Below are 13,254 nucleotides of genomic sequence, written 5' to 3'. Positions count from 1 at the left end.
ACTCAGGGCCATATTTTGGCACTTGTGGACTTGCTCTGATTTTCTTCAGTTTCAGCTTGAACTTGCGTATGAGCAATTGATGGTCTGCTCCACACTTGGCCCCTGGCCTTGTTCTGACTGATGATATTGAGCTTTTCCATCGTCTCTTTCCATAGATGTAGTCGATTTGATTCCTGTGTGTTCCATTTGGCGAGGTCCATGTGTATAGTCACCGTTTATGTTGGTGAAAGAAGGTATTTGCAATGAAGAAGTCGTTGGTCTTGCAATATCCTATCATTCGATCTCTGACATTGTTTCTATTGCCAAGGCCATATTTTCCAATTACTGATCCTTCTTCTTTGTTTCCAACTTTCATGTTTTAATTACCGGTAATTACCGACGCATCCTGATTGCATGTTCAATCAATTTCAGGCTGCAGCAGCTGATAAAAATCTTCTATTTCTTCATCTTTGGCCTTAGTGGTTGGTGTGTAAATTTGAATAATAGTCGTATTAACTGTTCTTCCTTGTAGGAGGATGGATATTATCCCATCAGTGACAGCATTGTACTTCAGGATAGTTCTTAAAATGTTCTTATTGACCATGAATGCAACACCATTCCTCTTCAAGTTGTCTATAAGTTTGTCGTACGGTGGGGACTTGCATGTTGTGATGCTGGAAGCTATGCCACCAGTATTCAGATACCAGCAGGGTCACCGATGGAGGACAGGTTTCAGCTGACCTTCCAGACATCAATTAAATAGTAAACATAAATTACTCCTTAATTGTTAAAATTAATTGCTTAATGTGTTAAATAAAGTCTTTTGTGTTTAAATGAAACTGTACTTCATATTTGAGCTGAACCTCTGTGTCAGTAAAGAAAGAAGGCCATGGTTTGTTTTGTGACAATGTCATTTACCCTTCTGCATATGGAATTATTGCTCTGGTTGGTGAAAATAGAAAAGATATAAAAGCATATCCAGTCTGATACAAAATAAAAATAAAGAAATGAAACTTCCTCTCCCACTCCTGGACAATTTTTAACTAGGGATTCCAAAATTAATAGTAAAATCTTTTTATATTCCGAGTCATAAAAACACAGGAACCATTTTATTATGTATGCCTGCCTACCCACGAAAAAGTGTTTATAGTAACAAGCTGTGAAATCTTCCTAAATTGCCTTTTGAAACAAAACAATTAGAGGAATTAAGGAAAATTGTGCCCAAAACACACTTTGTTGTAGAATTTTCTTGACAAATTTGATATTGATTTGTCTCTATAACCTATTTAAATGTTTCGTAGGCATTTGAAGAGCAATTTCAAAGTGTTTCCCCTTGTGAAGCATAATTGCAGATGGTATTTTCATTTTCCGTTTATGCTTATTCCCTAGAAGCAGGAGAATATGAACCACCTCCCACAAAGGAGGGATGAAACTTGATGAAAAATGAGTCTAAAATGAGGTATGTGTTACATCATAAGCTGTTAAATTAACATGAAAAATTTACTGTTGTTGATTAAATACAGAAAGAAGACATTACTATCATCCTCTATGTTTCAATTATGATCATTTATATTTCACACCTGAAAGTTCTTTATGCTTAAGAAATACTCTACTAATTAGAAAGCTTATGCTGTTATAGCTACCTATTTGTGACACCTGAACTGATTAAGTTTTCCCTGAACCCATTACAAGTGTAAGCATTTATAAACGTGTACTTTGGTATGACATTGCCTATTTTATATTAACCTGCCCTTTATTGAAAAATCAGTATTGATTCATCATCTAGTCTGATCCCTTTTTATTTATATTTTCTTACTACATTTATCAGGAAACCTAAATGTATCACATATCTTATCAGTGTCTCCTAAGATTTTACTCAAAATTTTATAGTAATATAGTTTGCCTATAAAGAAGTACACCTCAACATCAGTGTTGTCTAAAAAGCCACCTCAATTATCTATAACAAGATGGAGATAGTATCCCAGCTTTCAAGTCTCCAAAATTAAACAGGACAGTTAAATATAAGTTTTACATAAAAAAAATTTACCATAAGTAAACTATTATTTTAGTCATAATTAAATATACTCTTTCTATTATACCTGCTTTATATATGTAGGTAGAAATTTATTCATGTAGTTAGATATGAATAAATCATTTGTTATAGCTTCAAAGATTATACAAACATACTCTTATGAGTCAGTTTTGAAGGATAAAAATAGAAAAGGAAACAGTCTACAGAACTGAAGAACCATCACCCCCACAGAAATAGAAAAAATATGTATATAATGTCCTTTATGAGGAATAGAACCAAAGTCAACAGTTTACTTGCATTAGTTGATCATGAACACACACATGCACACATACAATTCATCGTGGTACTTATTGGTTCTAGTTATACTGTCCATACTAATTTAAAATTTCCTTTTTTTTAATCGTCTTTTTTACTTGTCTGAAAGGCTGCTCAATCTTGTTTTGTTTCTGATGCATTATTTTTTAAAGCTTAGGTGTCTGTTAAAGGGCCCTCTTATTTGTTGTGTTACTATGTTTTAACTAGTATTTTTCAGCACACACACACACACACAACTCTTTGCCATTGAGTATGTTCTGACTTATAGAGACCTTATAGGACAGAGTAGAACTGTCCCATAGGGTTCCAAGGAGCACCTGGTGGATTCAAACTGCCGAACTTTTGGTTAGGAGCCATAGCTCTTAACCACTATGCCGCTGGGGTTTCCTTTGTCAAGATAGTACTTATAAATTATGATACTTTTTAAGACACTTATGAAATAATTTTGCATTACCACATGTCAATACTAGTCACATAAAGAAAACAATCAGCTTCGTTTTAGCCAATATTTTCCTGTCATCAGAATTCATGACTAATTAGGATAACTAAAAGTGAGCTCTCAGAAATTATGTATCCTGAGTTGTATGTGATTTTTCAATTATAAACCAATTTCAAATGAAAATAATCTAGTGTAAAATCAAGTTGTCATGTGCACATCTGACAAATATTAAAAATGGAATGATCAAATTTTCAGTAGAGAGAGGCTCAATCCTACTTATCAAATGACAACATGAGACTACACCAGCCAATTGATAAAACAGGCGGGAGACAGAAAGTTAACAGGCTGTAACTGTGGGTCACTAACAATAATAATGTAATTAAGTGTTTTGGGGGGCCTCATGGGACTGAACAACAATACTAGGAAAATATTTTTCATTGTGGGATTATGTGTTAGTTGCTGATTCTAGGAAAAGAGGTTCCAGGTTCTTTTCCACTTTTTCCCTGTCGTAAGGCCAGTTTACTGCCTACATAGTTTACTGCTGGGAAAAAAAGAGTTGCCATCAGTCAATTCCAACTCATAGCAACCCTATAGGACACAGTAAAACTGTCCCATGGAGTTTCCAAGGAGCACCTGGTGGATTCAAACTGCCGACCTTATGATCAGCAGCCGTAGATCTTAACTGTGACACCACCAGGGATTCATTAATTCCTCCTTGTTATTCTTTCAGTCACTTTCTGACATAGCATTCCTATTTTATCACACAGCCTGTCAACAGTTACGATCTCTAACTGATATTCCAGCCATGCATATGGTTAAAAAAATCTCCCTTCTTCCCACCTCCACCTCCCACAATCTCTACCCCTTTGCTAATGAACTAGAAACTTTTAAACCGACCAATACATCCTTCAGTGTGCAGTAACCTCAGACTGCACCCTGCTTGCCATAAATAAGCCCTCTCCTACATATGCTTTTCAGGTTTTGGTACCACTGTTATGCTGATCTCAAAAAATGTGTGGACTGGTGTTCTTTTTTTTTTTTTTTTTCTTGAGTAGTTTGTTAAGATTGATATATTTTATTCTTAAATGTTTGGTAGATTTCAAAAATGAAGTCATAGAAAACTAATGCTTTCCCATGGGAAAGCACTTGACAATGGGTTTATTTATTTAGTTTATAAGACAATTCAAATGTATTATATTTTCTTGTTTCAGTTTTTTATTTTTTTCCCAGAAATTTAAAAAATTTTATTGAAAAGTTTAAGTTAATTAGTGTTGCTGTTGAGGTAACTTTTCAAAATATCTCATGTTTTTTTATCTGTTCCTGAATTCTATTTTCCTTGATGAGCTTCCATGTATTTGCCAGTTATATTAAAATTTTTAACCATTGAGCTTTTGGCTTCAAGCTTTTTTAAAATTGTTCAGTTCTTTGTTCCTGAGTTTCAGAAATTTCTACAATTATTTTAATAAAATTTTTCCTTTTGAGTTTAAATTCTTTGATTTTTCTAATTTATTTAAAAATGATTTTCTCATTGGTTTTCAATTTTTTTTTCTAATCTATTCAACTAAATCTAAGAATTACCACCTGAATATGGTTTTAGCTATATCCCCCAAATACTGGGTATTTTACTTTTAATTCAGTTAAAAAGGTTTTCTAATTTCCATTGTGATTTTTTTTCTTCACCTTTTTTGACATTTATGAGTGTATTTTTTTTATTATTGAAAGGCATACTGATTTTCTATGTGTCTGTTTATTATTGGTTTTTAGCTTCATTCCATTGTGGTCAGAGTACATTTTTTGAATGACTTCAGTACTTTGGATCTTCTTGAAACTTGCTTCATAGCCTAGTGTGTGGTCAATTTTTATATGATGTTGTGATTTTTTAACTTTAAAAAACCATTTATTACAGAGATGACCAACCAACATGGAACACATAAATGAAACAATGAATGAGTATAGTATAAACATGTAAACACAATTTTGTGAGAATATGTAACTGCATACAAATTCCTGGTGATACAATAGTTAAGCATTGGCTGCTAACAGAAAAGGTGGCATTTCAAATCCTCCCAGCTGTTCTGTGAGAGACCTGGCAATCTGCTTCTGTAAAGATTATAGTCATGAAAACCATATGGGGCCATTCTACTCTGTCACATGGGGTCCCTATGAGTTGGATTGACTCAACTGTGTCCAACAATAACTACAGCAACATGTAACTACATAGATAGATAAATAGATATGATTAAATATATTTTATATATAAGTACCTTCAAAACATAAATAATATAAAATCAATTTTGTGGAAGGAAAATGTCAGGAAGACCTATAAAACTGATGTGAAATTTAATATATCCATACTAAGAAAAAAATTGATGCATTTTTGGGGGCAAGTTTAGAAAACAGAGGAGGAGACAGTTGACTTGAATCATGAGTTTAATAAATCAGTCTTTAGAATGTAAATTTTTTTTTCTTTTTACTTGAAAAACCTCATGACAATATCATATGGAAAGAAAAACACAAAGCTTTACATTGCATCAACTCTGCCCAGAAATTTTAAAAATTGTAAATGAATGTGTATAGTCAATCACTGCCTAGATGTTTATCACCATTAATTAATTTGATTTCTTCCACTACAAATATCAGGAAATTCAATTTTACTCCAGGGTGGCCTGCGGTCAAGTTTAGTAAAAGAGACGTAGCAGAAAACAACAACACAATTACCATAAATTACAACATATGCTTCCCAAAATAACAAATTTAATTTTAGAAATGGAAATATTTATATCATTTAATGATTGTGACAATTTTAATATTAAAAGTAAAATAAAAAATATTGGCATAAGGCATCAAAATTTGGAAGATAGAGAAGTTCAATAAAAATTGCTCATAATTGATTTAATTTTCTTAGTTGTGTCTTCCTCACTTGTAAAGCTGATTTAAAATTTCCAACGGCATTTTAGGTTCTAAACCATATCTTCTTCCCCTTTGGAACAAGATAACAGAGATACATGCAAGCCTCCCAAGATTCCACTATAATTATATTAAAATCAATACAACCAAGAGTATTCATAAAGGAAGATTTACTTAGGAAGAGAATTCATGCAACCTACAGATCCATACAAAGGTTTAGGACTTAGATACTTCAGGTAGTGAACGAAAGTAGTTTTGAGAGATCTGGAATCAGGGATTGAATGAATATCTGCCTAAGAAGTAGGAGATCATCCCTGCACTTCCTCATTCACTTCACTTGTACTCCATATAGACAGACCACAGAAATCATAACTTCCAGATGCCTAACAATTATAGACAGATGATAGATATAAACATGATACATAGATGATAGAGAGATAGAAAGATAGATGATAGAGAGATAGACAGACAGACAGACAGATAGCACAAACAAACCCGTTGCTGTCGAGTCAATTCTGACTCATGGCGACCCTAGAGGACAGAGGAGAACTGCCCCATAGGGTTTCCAAAGAGTGGCTAGTAGATTCGAATATTCTCCAGTATAAAAGTTTTTTCCTTTCCTATAAATCCAAGTTTATTCTTTTAAGCAACAAACACAACAGCATATACAGAACTCACAAGTATCTTTTTAAGGGTGTTAAACCTAGATGTAATTTAAACTTAAATATAAATTTAAATTTGAGCGGAAGAGCCGTCTCCTCAAAGCTGAGTGTCAGTGAAAAAGAGGAACACTCTCAGCTGAGGTACATTGACACAATGGCTACAACAATGGGCTCAAACACAGCAAAGATTGTGAAGATAGCACAGAACCAGGCAGTGTTTCGTTCTGTGGTACATATGTTCAGTATGAGTCAGAACTGACTTGAATCACCTAATAACAAAATTAAGTTTGAAAAATAAGCAAGAATCACTACTGTAGTGACTATTTTTCAGTTATTTTGGCTGTATTTTCTATAGTATTTTCTCTCTCTCTCTCAACAGTGGAAGTTTAGGTGTTCACTAGATCAAGTTCCAGGCACAGAAGTGCCAGCGATTGAAGTAAAATTGAGATTCTAGAACATTTCAGTTTGGGGGCACCGTGTTTGGAATCTTAGCCTAGAGCTTAGTTCTTCAGTCCTCAACAATAGGCTTCATTTACTAAGATCAATAACTAACATAGAAGTTAACAATTGGACTAATCGTTGGTGAGAATACTTCAAAAACATTATAGAAAGCTGGTATTTGTTATCCTGTCTGAAGCCAGAGAATATTTGGTTGGATTAAGACATGGAATTCTGACAGCCTGTGACAAAACAGCTAATTAAATTATTACCTGTGGTCACTTGAAATGAAGTGTCTATTAATGACAAGCTGTCTTTGAGAGATTGAGTCGCCTTCAAAAAGAGCAGAATGAAGGGCATGAGGAATTCAAGGTTCTAGGGTGGATTGGTTCCTTTTAATTTTTCTGGACAGCTTAAAGAAAAGGCATGACAATCTCAAGGTCCTAAATACTCAGCTCAAAACTCAGACAGACAACCAAGGATTTTCAGCATCTCTCATTTTTTTTTGCCTCTAGGTTGAGATAGATGAAAACCAAACTAAAAGTTTGATCCTAAGGGTTTTCAATTTATGCTGGTTGAATTAACTGTCTGAAAATGTATCAAATGTGACAGAGCTTTGATAGGGACAGAATAAAACACTGAGTGACGGTATAAGGACATATTGTGAGATTTGAATGTCTTAAAATACATCAACTACCTGGATGCCAAATCAACCTCTATTTCCCACTGAGACTTTTCCTCTGTGTGATGTGACTATTCCTGCCCTACTCAAAAATCTTAAAAATTGTTTGACAAAGACAGTTCTTGCAGAGAGAATTCAATCTTTCCATACCCCAGATTTAAGATCTCTTATCATTTTCAGACATATAACTAAAATTACATACCAATAGGACGCATGATATTACCTATTCAAACACAGGTGAAAAAGACATAATAATAATAATAATGAAAGGATTATAATAATCCATGGAGTAATGTATTTTAAGTGTGTTGGGCTGGAAAAAATGAAGAATATAATTTTCGATAAAGCTGAGTTTTAGATATGGGTGCTTCTAATGATTCTGGGTTTATTGTGCTAACTTGAGCACACATTATCATTTGCTTAGTTGATTACTTAAATCTTGATTTAAATATCATTTACAATAACATAAGTGAAGAATCTATAAATTCCTCTGAATATGTAGAGCAAGGAAGCCAAGGGTTTAGGAATGTTTTGTTACATGTAATCTCCTAAAAGTGTCCCTAGTTGGTGCAAACGATTAAACCCTGGACTACTATCCAAAAGAATGGAGGTTTGAATCTACCCAGAGGTACTTGGGAAGACAGGACTTTCAACCTGCTTCCAAAAAGTCACAATCTTCAAAACCCTGTGGAACATTTCTGTTCTTCACTTATGGGGTTGCCATGAGTTGGAATCCACTCGATGATAACTAACAACAACAATCTCTAAATTACAGTAAGTACAAAAAATATTCACCAAAGTATTAGGAACACCCTTAGTGAGAAGAGCTCTAGCCCCTTTGAAAAATGCAGGAGTGGCAATTCTCCTGGGGATGGGTTTGTTGATAGCAGATGATGGAATTGTTGAAATGTACTTCCAGATGCAAAATGGACATTATAGGCATCTGGTCAGAAAGATAATCTGAATGATTTGATGCACAGGAATCACTAAAAATGTCTAATTTATCATGAAGTCACTAGAACTGGGATTGATATTTTGGCCAATAGATTCCTACTTGATATTAATAATTAAAAATTATTATAAGTTTAACAAGCAAATCACTGACACACTTAGAAATCATAGCCTTTCATTCAGCTCCCAGATCTGAATTTTTCACAGATTTAAAGAGCCTAGAATTAAGATGGTGGAAGCTAATCTTAAAGAATAACATTCCATATATATTTATTATAAATTATTTCTAGTAATATTAATAAAAGTCACCTGTTTTGGGGTGACCTGTAACCATTTATCAGGATAATTATTCACTGCTGAAAGGGCAACAGTTAAAACTTAAGAAACTAATTAGACACTGATTCTATGCTAATGTTAATTTCTGTGGTCTAGAACTACACCGTGGCCCATTGGTGATAAAAATTTATTGATGTTAGTCTATAAATGAAATTTTGACTTGACAGTATTATCACTCTGCGTTGTTAAATCTCCATTTATTGAATTTATGGTTTTTTAATGGTTATTCTATATAAACAGAATCATCATTTTAGATTGGAATCAAAGTGACTGTAATGCATTAAATTCACAAACAATGGCATGTAAGGTAGGAAGAGCTTTGTGAAATCTCCTAGAACTGTGCTTCCCTATCAAAATAGTAAACCAAAAGCAACAGCATATTCTCGGGGTTTCACATACATTATTACAAGGTGCCTTGAAGTTAGTTCTGACTCATAGTTACTCTATCTACAACAGAACAAAACACTGCCAGTCCTGTGCCATTCTCACAATCATTGCTATGCTTGAGCCCACTGTTGCAGCCACTGCTTCTATCCATCTCCTTGAGGGTCTTCTTCTTTTAGATTATGTAGAATGTTATTCTTTCACATCGTTATGAAGCATGATGTCCTTCTCCAGGAACTGATTCCTTCTCATAACACATCCAAAGTACGTGAGACAAAGTCTCACCATCTGTGCTGCGGAGGAACATTCTGCTGTACTTCTTCCAAAACAGATTTGTTCATTTTTTTTGGCATTCTATGGTATATTCAATATTCTTTGCCAACACCATAACACGAGGGCATCAATTCTTCTTCAGTCTTTCTTATTCATCCAGCTCTCACATGTATAGGAGTCTACTGAATGCACCATGGCTTGGGTCAGGCATACCTTAGACCTCAAGGTAAACATCTTTGCTTTTTAACATTTTAATGAGGTATTTTGCAGCAGATTTGCCTAAAGCAATGCAGCAGTTGATTTCTTCTATGGGTGTTGATTGTAGATCTAAGTGAAACGAAGTCCTTGACAACTTCAGTCTATTCTCCCTTTATCATGATGTTCTTTATTGGTCCATTTGTGAGGATTTCCATTTTCTTTATGTTGAGGTATAATCCATACTGAAGGCTGTATCTTTGACCTTCATCAGTAAGTGATTCAATCCTCTTTATTTAAAGCAAACAAGGTTGTGTCATCTGCATAACGGAGGTTTTTAATGATTCTTCCTCCAATCCTGCTGCCATGTTCTTTTTCACGTACTTCAGCTTACTGGACTTTTTGCAAGGCATACAAATTGAGTAAGTATGGTGAAAGGATGCAACCCTGATGCACACATTTCTAGATTTTAAACCATACACTATCCTCTTGTTCTGTTTGAAGGATTGCCCTTGATCTATGTACAGGTTCTGGAAAATATGGCTTTGGTGATAATAATGACTCCAGAGATCTCATGATAGAATTTTGCAATACCAACAACTTTTTCATTGAGAATACCTTTTTCAACAAAGTAAACTGTGACTCTATAAGTGGACCTCGCCAGATGGAATACACAAGAATCCATTCGCCTACATCTGTGGAGAAAGATGATGGGAAAGCTCAATACAAGACCAGAGGCCAACTTTGGAACAATCAATTGCTCATATGGAAGCTCAAATTGAAGCTGAAGAAAATTAGAATGAGTCCATGAGATCCAAAGTGTGACCTTGAGTATATTCCACCTGAATTTAGAGACCATCTCAGGAATAGATTTGATGCATGAACACTAATGACTGAAGACCAGACAAGTTGTGGAATAACATCAGGGAGTCAGACATGAAGAAAGCAAGAGGTCATCAAAAAGACAGGAAAGAAAGAAAAGACCAAAATGAATTTCAGAAGAGACTCTAAAACTTGCTCTTGAACATCGAGTGGCTAAAGGGAAAAGAAAAAATGATGGAATAAAAGAGCTGAACAGAAAATTTCAAAAGGCAGCTCAAGAAGACAAAGTAAAATATTATAACGACATGTTCAAAGACCTGGAATTAGAAAACCAAAAGGGAAGAACATGCTATGCATTTCTCAAGTTGAAAGAACCAAAGAAAAAATTCAAGCCTAGAGTTGCAATATTGAAGGATTCTACGGTCAACATGTTGACTGATGCAGGAAGCATCAAAAGAAGATGGAAGAATTACAGAGTCATCATACTAAAAAGAATTGGTTGATGTTCAGCCATTTCAGGAAGCAGCATATGATCAAGAGCCAATGGTACTGAAGGAAGAAGTCCAAGCTGCACTGAAGACCTTGGCAAAAAACAAGGCTCCAGGAATTGATGGAATACTAATTGACATGTTTCAACAAATGGATGCATCACTGGAGGTGTTCGCTCATCTATGCCAAGAAATTTGGAAGACGGCTGCCTGGCCGACCTACTGGAAAAGATCCATATTCATGTCTATCTCAAAGAAGAGTGACCAAATAGAAAGTGGAAATTATTGAACAACAGCATTAATATCACAAACAAATAAAATTTTGCTGAAGATAATTCAAAAGAGGTTGCAGCAGTACATCAGCATGGAATGGCTAGAAATTCAAGTAGGATTCAGAAAAGGACATGGAATAAAAATATCATTGCTGATGTCAGATGGATCCTGACTGAAAGCAGAGAATACCAGAAAGATATTTACCTGTGTGTTATTAACTATGCAAAGGCATTTGACTGTGTGAATCATAACAAATTACAGATAACATTGTGAAACATGAGAATTCCAGATCACTTAGTTGTGCTCATGAGGAACCTGTAGTTAGACCAAGAGGCAGTCATTTGGACAGATCAAAAGGGGTATTGCATGGTTTAAAGTCAGGAAAGGGACGCATCAGGGTTTTATCTTTTAAACACACTTATTCAATCTGTATGCTGAACAAATAATCTGAGAAGCTGGACCATATGAAGAACAACAGGGCATCAGAATTGGAGGAAGACTCATTAACAACCTGCATTATTCGAATGACACAACTTTGCTTTCTGGAAGTAAAGAAGGTTTGAAGCACTTACTGATGAAGATCAAGGACTACAGCCTTCAATATGGATTAAAAAAAAAAAAAAAAAAACAGGGTTACACCTTAAAATAAAGAGCACAAAAATCTTCACAACTGGACCAAAAAATGATATCATGATAAATGGAGAAAAGATTGAAGTTTCCAGGATTTCATTTTAGTTGGATCTACAATCAATGTCCATGGAAGCAACAGCCAAGAAATGGAATGACGTATTGCATTGGGAAAATCTGCTGCAAAAGACCTCTTTAAAGTCTTAAAAAGCAAAGATGTCACTTTAAGAACTATGGTGCTCCTGACCCAAACCATGGTGTTTTCTATCACCTCATATGCATGCGAACTCTGGACAATGAATAAGGAAGACACAAGAAGAACTGTCACCTTTGAATCATGGTGCTGGCAAAGAATATTGAATATTCCAGGACTGCCGAAAGTATGACTAAATCTTTCTTGGAAGAAGTTCACCCAGAATGCTCCTCAGAAGCAAAGACAGCGAGACTTCTTCTCACATGCTTTGGACATGTTATCAGGAAGGATCAGTCCTTGGAGAAGGACATCATGCATGGTAGAGTAGTGGGTCAGTGAAAAGGAGGAAGACTCTCAGTGAGATCGATTGAAACAGAGGTTGCTATGAAGGGCTCAAACATAGCAATGGTTGCGAGAATGGTGCAAGATCAGGCAGTGTTTTGTTCTGTTGTACATGGGGTTGCTGTGAGTCAGAACCAACTCAATGGTACCTAACAAAAAGAACAATATATAAGAACAATCAAACAAGTTTCTTCTTTTTTTTTTAATTGATTGGCAAAGAATGAAATAAATCATAATACCTAAGACCAAATATGGTCAGTAACTGACTCATGTGGTAGTAAGAAAGCAACAACACACAGTTGCATTGTTAAAATGGTTGAGGTCTAGCCCAAGGCACTTACAGAGAGTATTGTCACATGGTATCATTTTATTGGAAACCCTGGTGGTATAGTGGTTAAGTGTTATGGCAGCTAACCAAAAGGTCAGCAGTTCGAATCCACCAGGCGCTCCTCGGAAATCCTGTGGGGCAGTTCTACTCTGTCCTGTAGGGTAACTATGAGTCAGAATTGACTCGATGGCAATGGGTAGGTAAGTAGGTATTATTTTATTTACTTATTCTTGCTTATTTGCTTTTTTCCACTAATTATTCAAGATAAGATTATTTTAAGAACATTAGCAATACACAGCACCTAATCATAATACTTGTTTCCTGTCTTAAACTGTGTCTGGCATATAGTCATTGTTATATGAATGGTAAATGTCATAATTGCCAGTGTTGCTACTGAAAAATCATCAAGGGGCAGTGTGTGGTATATGAAAATAGAGGTCCGAGAATGGAATCCTGAGGAGTGAAAATATTTACAATCTCTGATAAAAATTATATAAATTATATGTATGTGTGTGTGCATTTACATGTACCCGGTAAAGAGACCAGGCAGGCCTATTCAAATAACCAAGTAACCAAACTTTTCTTACA

The sequence above is a fragment of the Loxodonta africana genome, chromosome 17, assembly GCF_030014295.1.
Source record: "Loxodonta africana isolate mLoxAfr1 chromosome 17, mLoxAfr1.hap2, whole genome shotgun sequence".
Lineage (NCBI taxonomy): Eukaryota > Metazoa > Chordata > Mammalia > Proboscidea > Elephantidae > Loxodonta > Loxodonta africana.
Note: the sequence above shows the minus strand (reverse complement) of the source record.